At 44.0% G+C, this 16095-nt stretch overlaps 1 pseudogene; it reads right to left on the bottom strand.

The window, feature by feature from the left end:
- Positions 1-10975: 10975 nt before the first annotated feature.
- Positions 10976-11094, bottom strand: LOC134933541 (5S ribosomal RNA; annotated as a pseudogene).
- Between the last annotated feature and the right edge of the window lie 5001 nt (positions 11095-16095).

Raw genomic sequence — 16095 nt, 5'->3', positions numbered from 1 at the left:
ACAAAAAGAGACAGAAACAGCTGCTGATTATTTTCATCGGGCACTACTAGAAATGGCAAAATACACAGGCATAGAAGACATTAAGACCAATGCAAATCATAGAGAAGTAGCAGTATCTGTGTTAATGGATGGTTTAAAAGAGGTATTGAAAGCAAGAGTACAGACCACGCAACCATGTTGGCGAGGTCTGTCGGTGGCTACTTTGAGAGAGGCCGCTGTTGATCACGATCGAAATATCACCAGACACAGGGAGTCACAAGGTGATAAGTTAATGGCCGTAAGTATACAGGCTTTGACCACAAGGCAACCTTCGTATAAACCTCCGACCCCTGTGGGTAAGTCAAATGTGGTTACTTGTTATTTTTGTCATAGACAGGGACACATGGCACGAGACTGTAGAGCGAAAAATTCACAAAAATCATACCAACCCCCTAGACAACGACATGACACACGAAATTGGGATCAGGGTCCGCAGAGACGGAGTTATGAGCCACATACAGGGGAAACAAAAAGATATCCCCCAATAGGAGACTGGCAAGCTTCTGGCAGTTCCCATTTAACCCCTTCCCAAGTAGTTGCTGCCAGCGGGATTCAGGGAGGTCACCATACCCAATAGGGGTGTGGCCACACCTGTAATCTGCAGCCAGTAAAATTGATTGCAAGTCTTGGAAGTGAACCCGAAATTGCAATTAATGTAGCTGGTAAATCATTAAACTTTCTTGTAGATACGGGGGCGGCCAAATCAGTGATAAATTCGACAGTGGGCATTAGAACCACTGGTAAGACAATTCCAGCCATGGGAGTAACGGGAGTAGTCCAGCACTACCCTGTTAGCAAACCAGCCGAGATTACAATAGGGCCTTTACATACCAAGCATTCCTTTTTGCTGGCTGCATCGGCACCGACTAATCTCCTGGGAAGAGATTTATTGTGTAAAATGGGGTGCGTCATTTATTGTACTCCTGAAGGTGTATTCTTAGACATACCTGAGAATAACGCTCAGGAAGTACGAGACATGTTAGACTCCCCATCAAAATTAATGACACATACCGTTATCACAAATAGGACTCCATCCCAAGTAGAAGAAATGACATCCCAAATACCAGAGTCACTTTGGACAAAAGATGGACAAGACACTGGATTAATGGCAAACGTAGCTCCGGTAGTTGTACAAGTAAAAGATGGTAGGATAGCTCCAAAAATCCCACAATACCCTCTGAAGCCAGAGGTGGAGTTAGGAGTATATCCCGTAATAGAGCGCTTGCTACAACAGGGCATTCTGGTAAGAACATCCAGCACTGCCAATAGTCCCATCTTCCCTGTGAAAAAGAGTGGGGTGAGGGGTTACAGGCTAGTGCAGGATCTAAGGGGGATTAACAAAATAGTTGAGAGTCAGTTCCCCGTAGTGCCAAATCAAGCTGTCATCCTTATGCAGATCCCTCCCACTGCGAAATTTTTCACTGTTATTGACCTCTGCTCCGCTTTCTTCTCGGTACCTCTGCACCCTGACAGCCAATATTTGTTTGCATTTACATACAGAGGAGTCCAATACACATGGACTCGATTACCACAAGGTTTCATAGACAGTCCAAGCATATTTTCCCAGGCTTTGCATGATTGTTTACAGTCTTTCCAACCAGAGAGTGGATCAATATTGATACAGCATGTGGATGATTTACTACTGTGTTCAGATTCATTGGAAGCGTCCCTGAAGGATACGAAACAGCTCCTGTTTCATCTTTCAGACACAGGACACAAGGTTTCCAAAGACAAGTTGCAATTATGCCAAACTAAAGTAAAATATTTAGGACACTGTCTAACACAAGGACTGAGACACCTGACCGCTGATAGAATCCAAGCAATTAGAGACATGACTCTGCCACAAACCCAGCAACAGATCAGAAAGTTTTTAGGAATGTGTGGGTATTGCCGTAACTGGATCCCAGGGTTTTCCATTCTAGCATTACCTTTGCAGGAGATGGTTTCATCAAACAAACCTGATCGGATTTCGCATACAGACGAATCCGAGATGGCATTTCAGAAACTCAAACAGTTATGCCAGACTATGGGAAACCCTTTGAGCTGTACGGAACAGAAAGTGCTGGTTGCGCGGCAGGCGTCCTAACCCAAAAGCACGGTGATGCCAGCAGGCCGGTAGCATACTACAGCGCTCAGCTAGATACGGTAGCGCGATCCCTCCCCACATGCTTGCGAAGCGTTGCTGCGATAGCATTGCTAGTAACGAAAAGCGAAGATGTAGTGCTAGGTCACAACCTCGCAATTCATACACCACATGCAGTGTCAGCCTTGCTAAATTCTGCCCAAACCAGGCACGTCTCATCAGCGCGGTTTACAAGGTGGGAATTGGCACTAATGGCCCCCGTAAACATCACCATAAGGAGATGCAGTGCATTAAATCCTGCAACATATCTCCCAGGTGTGCCTGCACAGGCACAAAGTTTGGAGGACGAGAGTGATGGGGAAGGAGGATTTAATACAAGGGATGGCACACATGATTGCATGGAATATTTGACCCAAAATTTCACGGCAAGACCTGACATCAGTGACAACCCACTGGAAGATGTAGATCTTACTTTTTACACTGACGGTAGTTGTCACAGACAGTCGGACTCGGGAGACTTGTGTACTGGATACGCAGTCGTAGATGACCAAGGCACCATAGAAGCAGAACCGCTAGGCCCACCTCACTCAGCCCAGGTTGCTGAACTGGTTGCCCTAACCAGAGCATGTGAATTGGCTAAGGGCAAGTCAGCCAATATCTACACCGATTCTAGATACGCCTTCGGGGTAGTCCATGATTTCGGAGCCCTATGGCGCCTCAGAAATTTAATGACGGCAGCTGGTACACCGGTAGCGCATGCAGCTCACATCAAAAGGCTTCTAACAGCGATACAGGAACCCGACAGAGTGGCTGTTATCAAGTGTAAAGCACACACATATAGCCAGGACCCAGTATCACTTGGTAACAGCCGAGCAGACAAAGCTGCTAAGTTAGCAGCCGGTACCCCCAGACAGACAGACACCACACAACTGATGGTATTTAATACCATCAACACACAGAAGTTGTGTGAAATGCAAAATTTGTGTTCCACACAGGAAAAGGCAGTCTGGAAGGCAAAAGGATATGGCCAGGAGTCCTCAGGACTCTGGACGGATGGACAAGGTAAACCAGTGGCCCCCCAGAGCATATCTTCCATGTTTAGCTGAAGCAGCACACGGGCTGACTCATCTGGGCAAGGAGGGAATGTGCAAGTTGGTAAGAGCATATTGGTGCGCCCCAGGATTTTCATCCCATGCAGGTAAGAGAGCAATGTCATGCCTTACCTGTTTGAGGAAGAATATCGGAAAGGCAATACCAACAGAACCATCTCATATCCCACCTACAGGCGGCCCTTTTCAGGTAATACAGATTGACTTTATACAATTACCCCCTTGTCGAAATTTGAAATATGTACTTGTTTGTATAGATGTATTCTCAAATTGGGTCGAAGCATTTCCTGCGGCCACAAATACCGCTATGTTTACTGCTAAGAAAATTGTGCAGGAATTTGTATGTAGATACGGTATCCCTAGAATAATTGAAAGTGATAGGGGTACCCATTTTACAGGTGATGTCTTTCAAGGAATGTGTAAGTTGATGGGAATTGATAGTTAGCTGCACACTCCATACCGCCCCCAGGCGAGTGCGAAGGTGGAAAGAGTGAACAGCACTATTAAAAATAAACTGAGTAAAGTTATGGCAGAAACAGGATTGACATGGCCAGAAGCTTTACCCATTGTACTATACAGTATCAGAACCACTCCCAGGTCCCCTCTTAATCTGTCCCCCTTTGAAATCTTGTTTGGTCGACAACCGCATGTTATGATTAACCCTCAGGATGATTTGAAGTGTAACAATGAAGTGACTGTAAAATACCTGGTTAACATGAGTAAACAGCTAAGGAATCAAAATGATAATTTGAAGTTGGTGATTCCTGATTTGCCAGATAGTAATTGTCATGACATTGAACCTGGGGATTATGTAATGATACGGAATTTTCTACGCTCAGGTTGCCTTATTGACAGATGGGAAGGACCATACCAAGTCTTATTGACTAGCACTACAGCATTGAAGGTTGCCGAGAGAGAGACTTGGGTTCATTCGTCCCATTGTAAGAAGGTTGCTGATCCAGAGAGGTCCCGTGATAAAGAACAGACGGTAGAGGAAGTTGTATCACTGGAGTGTCTGTTTCAGGAGGACTGAGGCGGCACCTGAGCTTTGAAAATCATAAGATCGGAAGCAGTTGTCGATCCCCTGTTCCCTTTTATTGTTTTCTCCACTTCCCATCCCATCTCCCTCAATTATTTTTTCCCCTTCTTACTCTTCTCCGTTTCCTCCTATAAGATGGACTTGCCCCAAGAGACTGTGATCCGGATTTTCCTGTTGACCATGATGTTGACCAGAGCAGTCTGTTCCGGCGAGAGTACCATGGAGGTCGAGAGAGGTTCTGGAATGGGTTCTGATGACAAAGATGGAGGCGTAGTTTTCCAAGAACAACATAATCAACAAGCAAAGGCGAGTATCAGAAAACGATCCGATAGCATTGACAATAGAAGGAATTGTGAAGGATTGTTAGCTGAAGAAAACTGTATCTGTAGGCTCTGTGACAATGTAGTTGAGGATGGGTGCATCAAGAAATGCCAATCCAGTTTTAATATCCACATGGACCGGCATCCATTGAGTGACTATCACTCCTTAGTGGGTAATGTGTTAAATCAGACAGATTGTTGGGTATGCTCTCAAGTACCTCAAGGCCATAGCAAATCAGGATTAGTACCATTCCCTTTAACGGTAGGGGAGGTACTTGAGCTAAAGGGTGGGAGACCGGTGGACAGGAGGTTTAATATCTCCAGTCCTCCTAGTTTGAAGCTCCACCAATATCATGTGGATAGATCCCTAATATGTTTTAACATTTCCAATCCCCGAAAGCCGGGAAATTGGGAAGTGTCATGGAGTAACCAAACCATGACCTTTTCATACAGAGCTGATAGAATGCCAACAGATACAGAGCTTATACGCCACATAGCCGGTAGGGAAAAATCTTTCCGATATAGGTATACCCTAGGAAATAGGATCATGAGAGTTGGAGAGGTATCACCAGGATACTGTGCACATATCATACAAACAGATACGTGTACTAGACAGATGGGAGAATTAGGGGTAGGAGATTTCACATGGAAGATGTGTAATATGGTTATGTCCTACTCCGTCCCATATGTTCTCCCCGATGATGCATATTTCATATGCGGGAGGAAGGCGTATAAGTGGCTTGCCCCAAACTCTGAAGGATTGTGTTATATTGGAAAAGTACTGCCTGAGGTAATGACTGTATCACATACCAAAATGAAAGATATACACCGTGGTGCCCAAGCACCTTATACTCACACTCATTACGAGCACGTCGTTAAAAGGCAACTGACAGAAAGGACAGAGCACCCGGCCTCTGATCTGATCCATGAATCCACCGGGATTCAGGTTCTACTTGCGTTAGATTTCACTCGCACCGCTAGAGGAGTGCTGAACTATAGATATATATCTGCGCTTGCAAATTTATTAGACAATATCACTGAAATGTATGACGACACTTTTAGATATACCGGAAGAGAGCTCCAAGCTTATAAAACAGAACTGGTTCAGCATAGGATGGTTCTTAATTATCTCACAGCAGTGACAGGCGGATATTGTGTCACACTGGCAACGCAGTACGGCGTGAAATGCTGCACTTATATTACGAATAGTACCGAGGACCCGGTCGAGGTCATAGACCAAAAGATGGACGATATTCTCCAATTAAAGTGGGAATTTCGCAGGAGACACAACCTCACCCTTGCTGCTGTGGGTAATGAGCTGACTGGTTGGGTGTCATGGTTGAACCCGCGAAATTGGTTCTCTGGTTTAGGAGAATGGGCTCAAGGAGTCATAATGGATGTAGGGAAGTTTCTTCTATGTATCTTAGGTGTTGTCATATCGATTGGCTTGATATTTAGATGCGGTCAGGCTTTAACGAAGTGCAAACGGAGTACCAGGGTAATGAGTCTAAGGAGTGAGGAAATTGTAATTCCAATGGATTTGATTTATGACCCAACGATAGAGACAATGATGTGATGAAAATGTGATTCTACGGTCCGTTTCTTTCACCTGTTTCTCCTTTTTCTCCAAGATAAAAAGACCCGCTTGGAAGAGGAATTTGATGACCTTATATACAGACAACAGATGGATTAAAGAAGAAGTTTGACAACCTTGTACACAAACAACAGATGGACTATGCCATAGACCCCCAGTTTCCCTAGAAATTTTAAATTTACGCTAGCCCAATTTTTTTTGTAAGTCTATGGACATTGACAAGGCTTTTTGCATACCGTTAATAGCAAAAGCCCAAAGGAGACTTCAGACAAGACTTCAGACAAGACCTCAATCGGCAAATGTATATTAAACTCACATAGTTTATCAATGCATTTACCATAAGTGTTCTTTATCTTCATCTCTACAACCTTCAGGTAACAACACACATAGTCGATAGGGAATACAGGCACAGATATCAGCATTCACATATTCCCCCATTCATGTATCATCAACTAAAATGTGCTCCCCCATTTTGTTGCAACTAAAAGCCGAAAAGAGCTCGGTAAAGTTTGACAGCCCATCCACAGACCCGTACCGCGGGATAAGAAGGAATTCAAATGTATACTTCGCAATACCTCGAAGCTTGATTTAAGACACGTACGGCACGATGATACATGACCCCCCAAACATGGATTCATACACACATGCTTCTGCTATCTCACTAGGTCATACCCTTTTCTCACCTTCTCCTCTCCTCCCCTACCCAACCATAGAAATATTTACACATGACATATATTTTTCTCTTTTTGAAATGTTTTAGGAAGTGGCAGTTATTGGTGACTGCCAAAGGGTGGACTGTCAAAGTCAGAAAAATATCATGATGCACACTGCCATATTTGCACCTCATGCGTGTCCCCGCTGCGCGTGCCCACGCTCTCCCGTGCGTACGCATACCCGCTGGTGCGTGCACCCGCAGGCGCACGATATGCGCATTTACGGTAGAGTTTGTGTGCGTCTAGCGGGCGACTCGATCGTTACATATTTTAACCATATAATGTATTTTGTAGATTATGGTCCCTTTGATAGAATCTGAAAGTTTAGTTAATGTAGCATGTTCATGAACAAAGAGATCCCTCTTTGTTTGATACGAAGGGTCAGACAATGGTTATACAGTGGTGTTTAGTATCCATCGGAAGAGTATTTAATTAGCAATATTCCGGTGTTGGTTTGAAGCGGATTAATCGCTCGTGCGAATAGTTATGGACATAAGCAGTTTATGGACTTTTACTATTATTTGCACTTTATTATCCATGCGGCGGGAAACCTAGTTTCCCACCCACCTGAGCAGTTGGAAATAGTCACAGCCCACCTGTATGAATCAACCTATGACCTTTTGTTATAATGCGAAGATGAATTCCTGTGTCCAATGAACAATGAGATTGTAGGGACCATTGTATTGTATTGTGTGTGGTGTATATATAGACGAGCCGATCTGATCCAGCTCCACTCTACTCTCTTCAACGGTTCTCATCACTGATAATCGGGAGCTGGATATTCAGAAAGGCGCATGCGATTGTTCCTCTTGTGCGTAAGTTTCTCCGCAATCATATTGTCTTTATTGTTATTGTGAGCCATATCTCTCTCTCTCTCTCTCTCTCTTCTTCCCTTTTCTCTCTCTTTTCCTCTTAAATTGTTATTGTACTGTTATTGTATTTCATGTGTAGTTATCTGGTTAGTTAGTCTATGTTATATTGGTAGTGTATGACTTGTATTGTATTATTCTTTTGCAAATAGAACGTTCACATAAGGTGTTAGAACCTAAGATCGGTATCTGTGTATTACTTATATTTCTAAGTATTCTCTGAGCGTCGGAGACGCTCGTACAGCTTTTAAGTTAATAAGGTTACACTGTGTTACATTTACACCCTATCACTACACCAAGGTTTACTGCATAATACATTGTTTTATGGTATAGTTATAAAGGTTTTACACTGTGAGCGTCAGCGCCGCTTGTGATCTCCTCGTGGTCCCGAGCGTCCGCTACGCTAATAGCGAATCATTACGGTAGTCGGCAGCCTATAGCGTGCCTGCCTGTGATCTCTTGGCCGTGAGCGAACGCGACGCTTGAGCGTCTCGACTACGGCTAAGCGATTGTTACGCAACGTGCGTACCCTTACGGTATTCCATACGCCAATAGCGTACTGTGTTCTTTGACCTCTTAAAGGGTTTTAAGTAAGATAAATATTTAGCTTTATCACACTGAAGATGCAATATAAAAGGAAATAAGGGGTCTATTCATGAAGAGGTGCGATATATGTTACTTATCACTATGGATCACAACAGTTCGGTGCGATCTATAGTTTAGTTAGGTAGCAATTCATGTATCCTTACCTGTTTTACGAAGCAATGCAAAACATCTTCTCGTCTTCTTTTTTGTTTTAGTGACTTATCGGCAGGGGAGGCCCCATTTCTGGTCTGCATCTGTTTGAAGGAGTTCATGGACGTGGGCATGGTCTGCAGAGGTGGCAGCACTGGCTGATGGGAATAAAAAGGGAGTGGAGCTACAACGGAGGACGGGACTGGGCTGGAGGACAGGCAAGTTCCACCTCCTTTTCGTGCAGAAGATACATACAAATGCAATGGCGAATGTGAAGCAACTAAAAAACATTTTTTTAAGGGGCAATCACTTACAAGGCAAAACCATCACTTATAAGTGATTGCACCTTTAAAAAAGTATGAGATTCAGTGTTAGTGGCCCATGCTTAATGGGTATGACCAGGCACCAGTGGGAGTATGGCCAACCAATGCAAGTAAATTGCATTAGATCAGGTAAAGGGGAAATTCCTGCCATTGTAAAAACATTTTAACTATTAAGCTCTTACCACTGGAATGGTAAGTAATAATGAATAATTCCAGTGCACATATTGGAAACTGAGCCCTCAGACAATGGGGGTGGGTCCCTGTCATGACTTCACTCAATGCACGGGTGTACTTTTTGCCAGCCTGTTCCTGCATTCAGTATGTAAGTCCAGGATGCAGGATATAACGGAGTGTTACCCTCTACGGCCCACTGCCTGCATGCTCAATGGAGTTGTATATCCCATACTGAGGATTTCCTCTGTATCACTATGGGCCAGTTCAACACAGCACAGCAATGTAGTGTGTGGAGGTGGTGCGGGGAGGTAGTACAGTAATGTACAGATGTGTGCACATTCACATTTCCCCATTAAAGCCATATAGTCAAATTGGCCATGCAATGGAATCTGCAAGTTACCACGCACCCTTACCTTGTCTTACCTTTCGCATCACCATGGATCACAGGGCGATTGGTGGAAACATAAGAGCCAGACGAAAGTTGACAGGTCATCCATAAAGGTCGTTCTGGGATCCTTTGTTCTTAACCTGTATGCAGAAACTTTGTTGTTCTGATGGGATGTCATGAGATCCATCTCCGGTAACCCCCATTGTCTACCAGATTTTGTAAGACCTTGGGGCGTAAACCTATTCGTTCATGAATGTCGTGTCTACTGAGAAAATCCGCTTCCCAGCTTAGGACTCCCAGAATGAATACTGCGGACAAGGCTGGATAATGAAGTTCTGTCCACTTTAACATGTGACTTACCTTCTTCATTGTGTTATGTGATATGGCTGTGAGTTCCTCCCTGACGGTTGAAGTACGCTTCTGCCATTGCAATGTCCGAGCGGATTCTAACAGGTTTCACCTGAAGGATATCCTTTGCCTAAATAAATGCCATATATATGACCCGAAGATCCAATACATTTATTGGCAGGCAACTTTCTTCCTTGGTCCTCTGCCCCTAGAAACAACTCCTTCATAACACTGCTCCCCAGCCCTGCAGACTGGCATCCATTGTCAGAGTTTCCCAATCTGATATCCAAAGGAGTCTCCCTTTGTCCAGATAGGATGCCTATAACCACCAGGCTATTGACTGCCTAACTTCCAGAGGAAGACCATAATCTGATGAAAACCATTCCACATGGAAGGGATCAGACGTTGCAGATGTATCGAGTGGAGCTGAGTATACTCCATCATGTCAAATGTCTACACCATCAAACCTATCACACACATTGCCGCGTAAATTGGATACCGTTTGACTTTGTAGAAACTCCTAAATCCTTAAATGAACTTTGGATATTTTGTTCAGAGGTAAATTACTCTCTGAATACCCAATTCCAACACAGCCCCCAAGTGAGTCATCTGTTATGACATAACCAGGGACGACTTTGCCCAATTTATGAGCCAACTGTATCTCTGTAACAAGCTATTGTCTGTTGCAGATGACACTGAAACAATTCCAGAGACTGTGCCAGATTTAGTAAGTCATCAAGGTATGGAAAAATCCTTAACCCCTGCTAACAGAGATAAGATGCCACTACCACCATAAATTTGGTGAATACTCTGGGAGCTGTGGTCAGTCCCAATGGTAGGGCCTGAAACTGAAAATGATGCTGGAGGATAGCAAACCTGAGATAGCACTGATGAGACAATGCTATAGGAACATGTACTGTAGGTAAGCATCCTGGATTTCTAGGGATACCATAAAATCCTCCGGCTCCGTGACCAAAATAAAGGAACGTAAAGTCTCCATATAAAACCTGAGGCATCCAAATGTACTTGTTCAGCGCTTTGAGATTAAGTATGGGCCAGAATGACCCATTTGGCTTCTGGACTAAAAACAGGTTGGTATAAAAACCTTGAACTCGTTGTGCAGGAAAAACTGAAATTATCACTTCTGACTGAAGCAAATCCCGAACTGCGTCTTGCAAAGCCCTGGCCTTCGATTCCACTGAAGACGGGCTGGTACAAAACCTTTGATGAGGGTGTTTCTCGACCTACAGCACCTGGTATTCCCAGGTGGTTTACCATCCAAGTACTAACCAGGACCAACACTGCTTAGCTTCCAAAAGCAGATAAGATTGGGCATGTCCAGTGTGGTGTGGCTGTAGATCATAACCATAAGATACCGCTTCTTGCACCCAGTCATCTGTAGTAGACTGCTGCCAGATCTGTGCAAACTGAAGAAGTCAGCCTCTTACCCTGGGTTCCCCCAGGTGGAGGCCCGCACCATCAGGCTGATGGCTTATCTTCTGATTTGGAAACCGGTCCTTTGGTAGCCCAATACCTTTTAGTCTTAGCAGACTTGTTGGATTGGGAATGTTTGCCATTACCCTTTCCTTTTGCTTTTCCTTGATTCCGAAAGGGCTGAAAAGCTGGAAACTAGGCTTTAATTTATGTGTGGAAGGAAAACTTCACTTTCTTGGAGTCTGCTTCTGACTCCAAAATACTGTTTAATTCTTTATCTAAAAGAATGTCTCCAGTAAAAATGCTAAGACTCCAGAACCTTCCTGGATTCTGAGTCAGCTTTCCATGTACATAGCCAACCCAGCTGCTACTGCTGAAGCTGATGACTGAGAGGAAATTGTACCCATATCCAAGGCCGCTTCCATAACGTCTCTGCCTGTTTGATATGTGCAATATGGGATTTTTTCTCTCTAGATGCCATTGAAAGATCCTCCTCCAATGCATCAGCACAGGCTGCCACTGCTTACGCCATCCAGGCTGAAGCCATGGCTGGTCTAATGAATGCCCAAGACAAGGAAAAAAATGGTATTTAGAAAATCATTGACTCACCTATCCATGACCTCATTTATCTATATTGAAAGCAGAAGTAATGTAGATTTTCACACCAATCGAATGACATGCGTATCTACTTTGTGTATAAAACGGTCCCCAGCCAGAAAAGGATAATTGGAATTCCATTTCTTGTAATTCTAACTTCTTACTGGGTGTGACCCAAACCTCTTGCATAATTTCCATCAGCTGTGGGACGTTTTAAACACAGGTGCCTTAGTTTTTAACCAAGGCTCTGCTGTCTCTTCTAAGGATAGAATGGCTGACATAGCACTAATTAGCTCAGGTATGTCCACTGAGCTGAGACCTTCCTCCTCGAAGTGCAATGAGTCCTCATCCTCCGATGAGTCCTCATCTGAAACATGTGTAGACTGTGAAGATGTTACATCATGCCTATGTGATTTACTTGCCACCGGCCTTTCAGCCTGCTTTTGTTGAGAGGCTGCCAATTCCCAAGGTGGATTGATAAACCTCAGAATGAATGATGCATATAAGGGTTAATAGGGTAACCTATCCCTGGTATAGGAGCTGGCATTATCTGTTTAGCTATATTGGATAACGTCTGTGCAAAGTAGCCCATGAGGGTTCAACTAGAACCTGTGCTTGCCTCAGATTATTTAAGAGGCTTCGTTGACAGCTAAAACATTTTGCACATAATCCCCTTTTGAACCAGATCCTGAGAGGTTAACCCAGATTTGTAAGACTAACATGAAATGAGTGTTGGTGCTGCTGTGGAAAGTGTATTTTTCTCACCATTCCACTCTTAAACATGATAAATAAATCACACACCTGTACAGTGTTACTACACAATTTGTTACTGTAATCACTTTACAATTTGTTAAAGTGACACACAATCCGACCCTACCCTGCTTTGCACCAGCATTGAGGATCAGAATACACAGAAAAACTGACAGAATTATAGTAAAGTCAGCAATTACACTAGCAATCAGTCACAGGTTATACATTAGTATAATAAGCAATATGAGCACATAATCAACTACAAATACATTTCAAGTATATGTGAGAAACATATTTACTGCATTACCTTATACAGGAGTTTTTAAATGTATTCAGTCGCACAGTGAAAAAACCCAGCAGCAATATTTATCAGACTCGTATGCATCAGGCACTTATCCAACTATTCGTACTTAAGGTAGATAGAGACTTAGTGCTGTATCACCCAGCTCAGGAGAGTGGGATACAGGTAGACTTTATCCTGCTTCCAGGATCGATCAATTATGTTAGTGAATGCTAAGTGAATCCAGATGCTAATAGTGTACACACTCACCCCGTGAACCTATAGTGAACACAGACGCCCAAGTGAACACTGATGCGCCAGTCACACAGCCGCCTAAGCTGCGACTGGGTCCTTTTATATACACAGCATCTCAGACTGAAGCGGGAACTCAGTTCATAGCGGGAGACTCGGAGGAAACTAGCCATGAACCGGGGGGATGGACGACCAAGGGAGCATCTGACTCCCCACTGCTGACATCATCCTAAGGGATTATGGCCTCATACTACCCCTGGAGCCTATGATCCCAAGGGCCTAGCGCTGGTGCACCCTAGGTGGCAGCTGCATCAACGAATGTTTGGTAGTCTCCTCCCAAAACAGTGCATCTGTGTTCCCCCTCTAAGCGGAACCGATGTCTTACCTTCTCCCCGTGCTCTGGCCACAGCCTGGTAACATCTGCTGGACTTGCTAGTACATAGAGGCCTGCCGAAACAGCACTGTACTCATGTGTAAGCGTTGTCGCGACCCGGCGGGGAGTTGTTGGAGTGACTCTTTCAAGGTACGTATAAGACGCTTTTTAAAAAGATTGCTCAAAAAAATAGTGAGACTATAAAAATAAAATAAAAAGCTTATGGCTGCTAAAAAACAGAAGTCCTCTTGACTATGGTCTGGCTCCTGCGGCACCAAACAAAAAACTGATTTGCTTGAGCCAGCAGGTGGGATATATGGACGGGCCTGTTGCATGCTGGGAGGCCAAAAGCTTTGACCAATTGGTGCAAATACGCTGTCACGTCATCATATCCCAATGTTATCCTGTGGATAACCTGTGGACACTGCCGGAGAAATGCTAGACTTTATTGTGGTAAGCTGATGGGTACATTTTATATTTGCCTTCTCTCCCAAAATGTAGACCGCTCTCACGAAACCCATTCACTTTGCTAGTGAATTGTGCGGGCCAGTTCTTCTATAACACAAGTCAGTGCGAAATGTATCATTATGACATGCTGCTCGATGCCACAAATAGCAGAGTTTTTCAGTGAGGGGTGGGGCTTTGAAGCCACATTGTGTATGGCCCCCTATGTACCACCCAGCAGCGGATCTTGCCACGGGCAAGCAGGACTTTTGCCCGGGGCGCCGCCTCCCGGAGGGTGCAGGGCGCCATCCGGAGGGCGCCGCACCAGGGCAAGATCCGCTGCTGCTCAGCTGTGCCCCCCGCTGCCCCCCGCTGCTGCTGGCCGCTGTGAAGGGAAACTAGACGCTACGCGTCTAGTTTCCCTTCGTGGAGAGGACCTTTGCTGTGCGGTGCGCGATGACATCATCGCGCACCGCACATAATTTCAGTCTGTACAGGGGGCGTAAATGACCACGCCCCCTGTACGAAGCCACGCCCCCTATTGCCGCCCGGGGCGCACAGAGCCCCAGAACCGGCCCTGGTACCACCCAAGAGTGAAAAATGTATATAAGACATGTAACTTTGATAGGAAATGAATTTTAAAACTAAATAGAAACTAGCAGCCTGCAAACAGACACATCGGGGGTTAGTGAGAGTTGTTAGCAAACCAAATGGGCAAAACCATGTTGCGCTGCAGGTACCGCAATAGAGGCTAGGATTTTGCATGTTACATCTGCCCCACCTGCAGTGCAATATGGTTTTGCCCAATTGCTAACTTTTTTTGTTTGCTAACAACTCTGAACAAGGGTCTATCTAGGGGTCCGAGCGCCCCAGGCAAAGTAAGGGTCTGGTGCCCCCCTGCTGTCCCCTCAATAATTGAAATAAGGAAGGTGCTCATGCTAAAAAAGAGGTATGGCAAAACAATAGTACCCCCAAAACAAATTACACCACACAGTAGTGCCACTTACTCACATTACAATTCATTGAATTCAGCACTCTGGTCAAGGTTAAAGGTGCCCCGATGCCATCCAAACATAATACAACAACAGTAATATGCAGGGAAGCGGCATTTAAACTGACTTCAATACATTAATAATCCATACTGTGATTACAGCAAATGTGTGTGTGTGTGTGTGTGTGTGTGTGTGTGTGTGTGTGTGTGTGTGTGTGTGGAGGGGGGGGGGGGTTCCCAAAAGGACTGCTGGAGTGAAAGGATCAAGAGAGAGAGAAAGATCTGCTTTAAGACTTTCATATCTGACTGAATCTACAGTAAACACAGACCGGCACACAGATTTATTATTGTATTCAAATTGTCAATATTCCAAGTGGCTACTTTAGAAATTCAAAAAATACCCATACCAAAATGTCAAATGAGATATAAGTGGTTTGAGAACAACTTATTCGAATATTGGGCTCAGAGAAATCAGTCCTATCTGGGAAAACCAGTAAGAATAGTTTATACCTGAGAGAAACACCCCTGATGAAGTCAGTCTTGACGAAACGCGTCGGGTGATATGCAAGTTGCTAGATCTTAAGTTAATAGAAACTTTTGGCCTTAAAAGGCATACTGTCAACTAAAGAAGGCATTCTGTCAATATATTGTATGGATTGAAAAAATGCAATTTTAAAGTTTTAATGCTTTTAAGACTTATGTTCTAAATAAATTTTATGAATCGTTATTTTGGTTGTATCAAGAAACTGTTTTGTCTATAGATAAGATAAATTAGTTATCAACAAGTGTTGTATTTAAAGTAGACGCCCCTGTAGATAACTTTATTATAGCTCTACTATCTTAGGGTCCATTTCTGGCATAGGACCATCTTCAGGGATTTAGCAGCCGAATCTATTGCTTCAACCATCCTTTTAATATAAAAGTGTATTAAGGTGATATAAGCGCAGTGTCAGTAACAAAAATAATTCTAAAATACATATATATATATATATATATATATATATATATATATCCATATATCGTTATGGCACTCCCAAACACAATGTCATCCACCTGGGTGCCCTCCTCCAGAAACTATAGACCAATGTAGGGTACCTTCAACTATTGACTATAGGAAAGGAACCAGGCGGCACTCCAAGGATTTTGTTCAAGCAAAAAAGTTTGTATTAAAGTGACAGTGCAAAAATAATTAATCGAGCATAGTGCAAATCACCGACGTTTCAACGCCCATCCGGCGTTT

This window comes from Pseudophryne corroboree, chromosome 1 (assembly GCF_028390025.1).
Source record: "Pseudophryne corroboree isolate aPseCor3 chromosome 1, aPseCor3.hap2, whole genome shotgun sequence".
NCBI lineage: Eukaryota > Metazoa > Chordata > Amphibia > Anura > Myobatrachidae > Pseudophryne > Pseudophryne corroboree.
The sequence above is the reverse complement of the archived record's forward strand: the minus strand, read 5'-3'. Positions and strand labels throughout refer to the sequence as shown.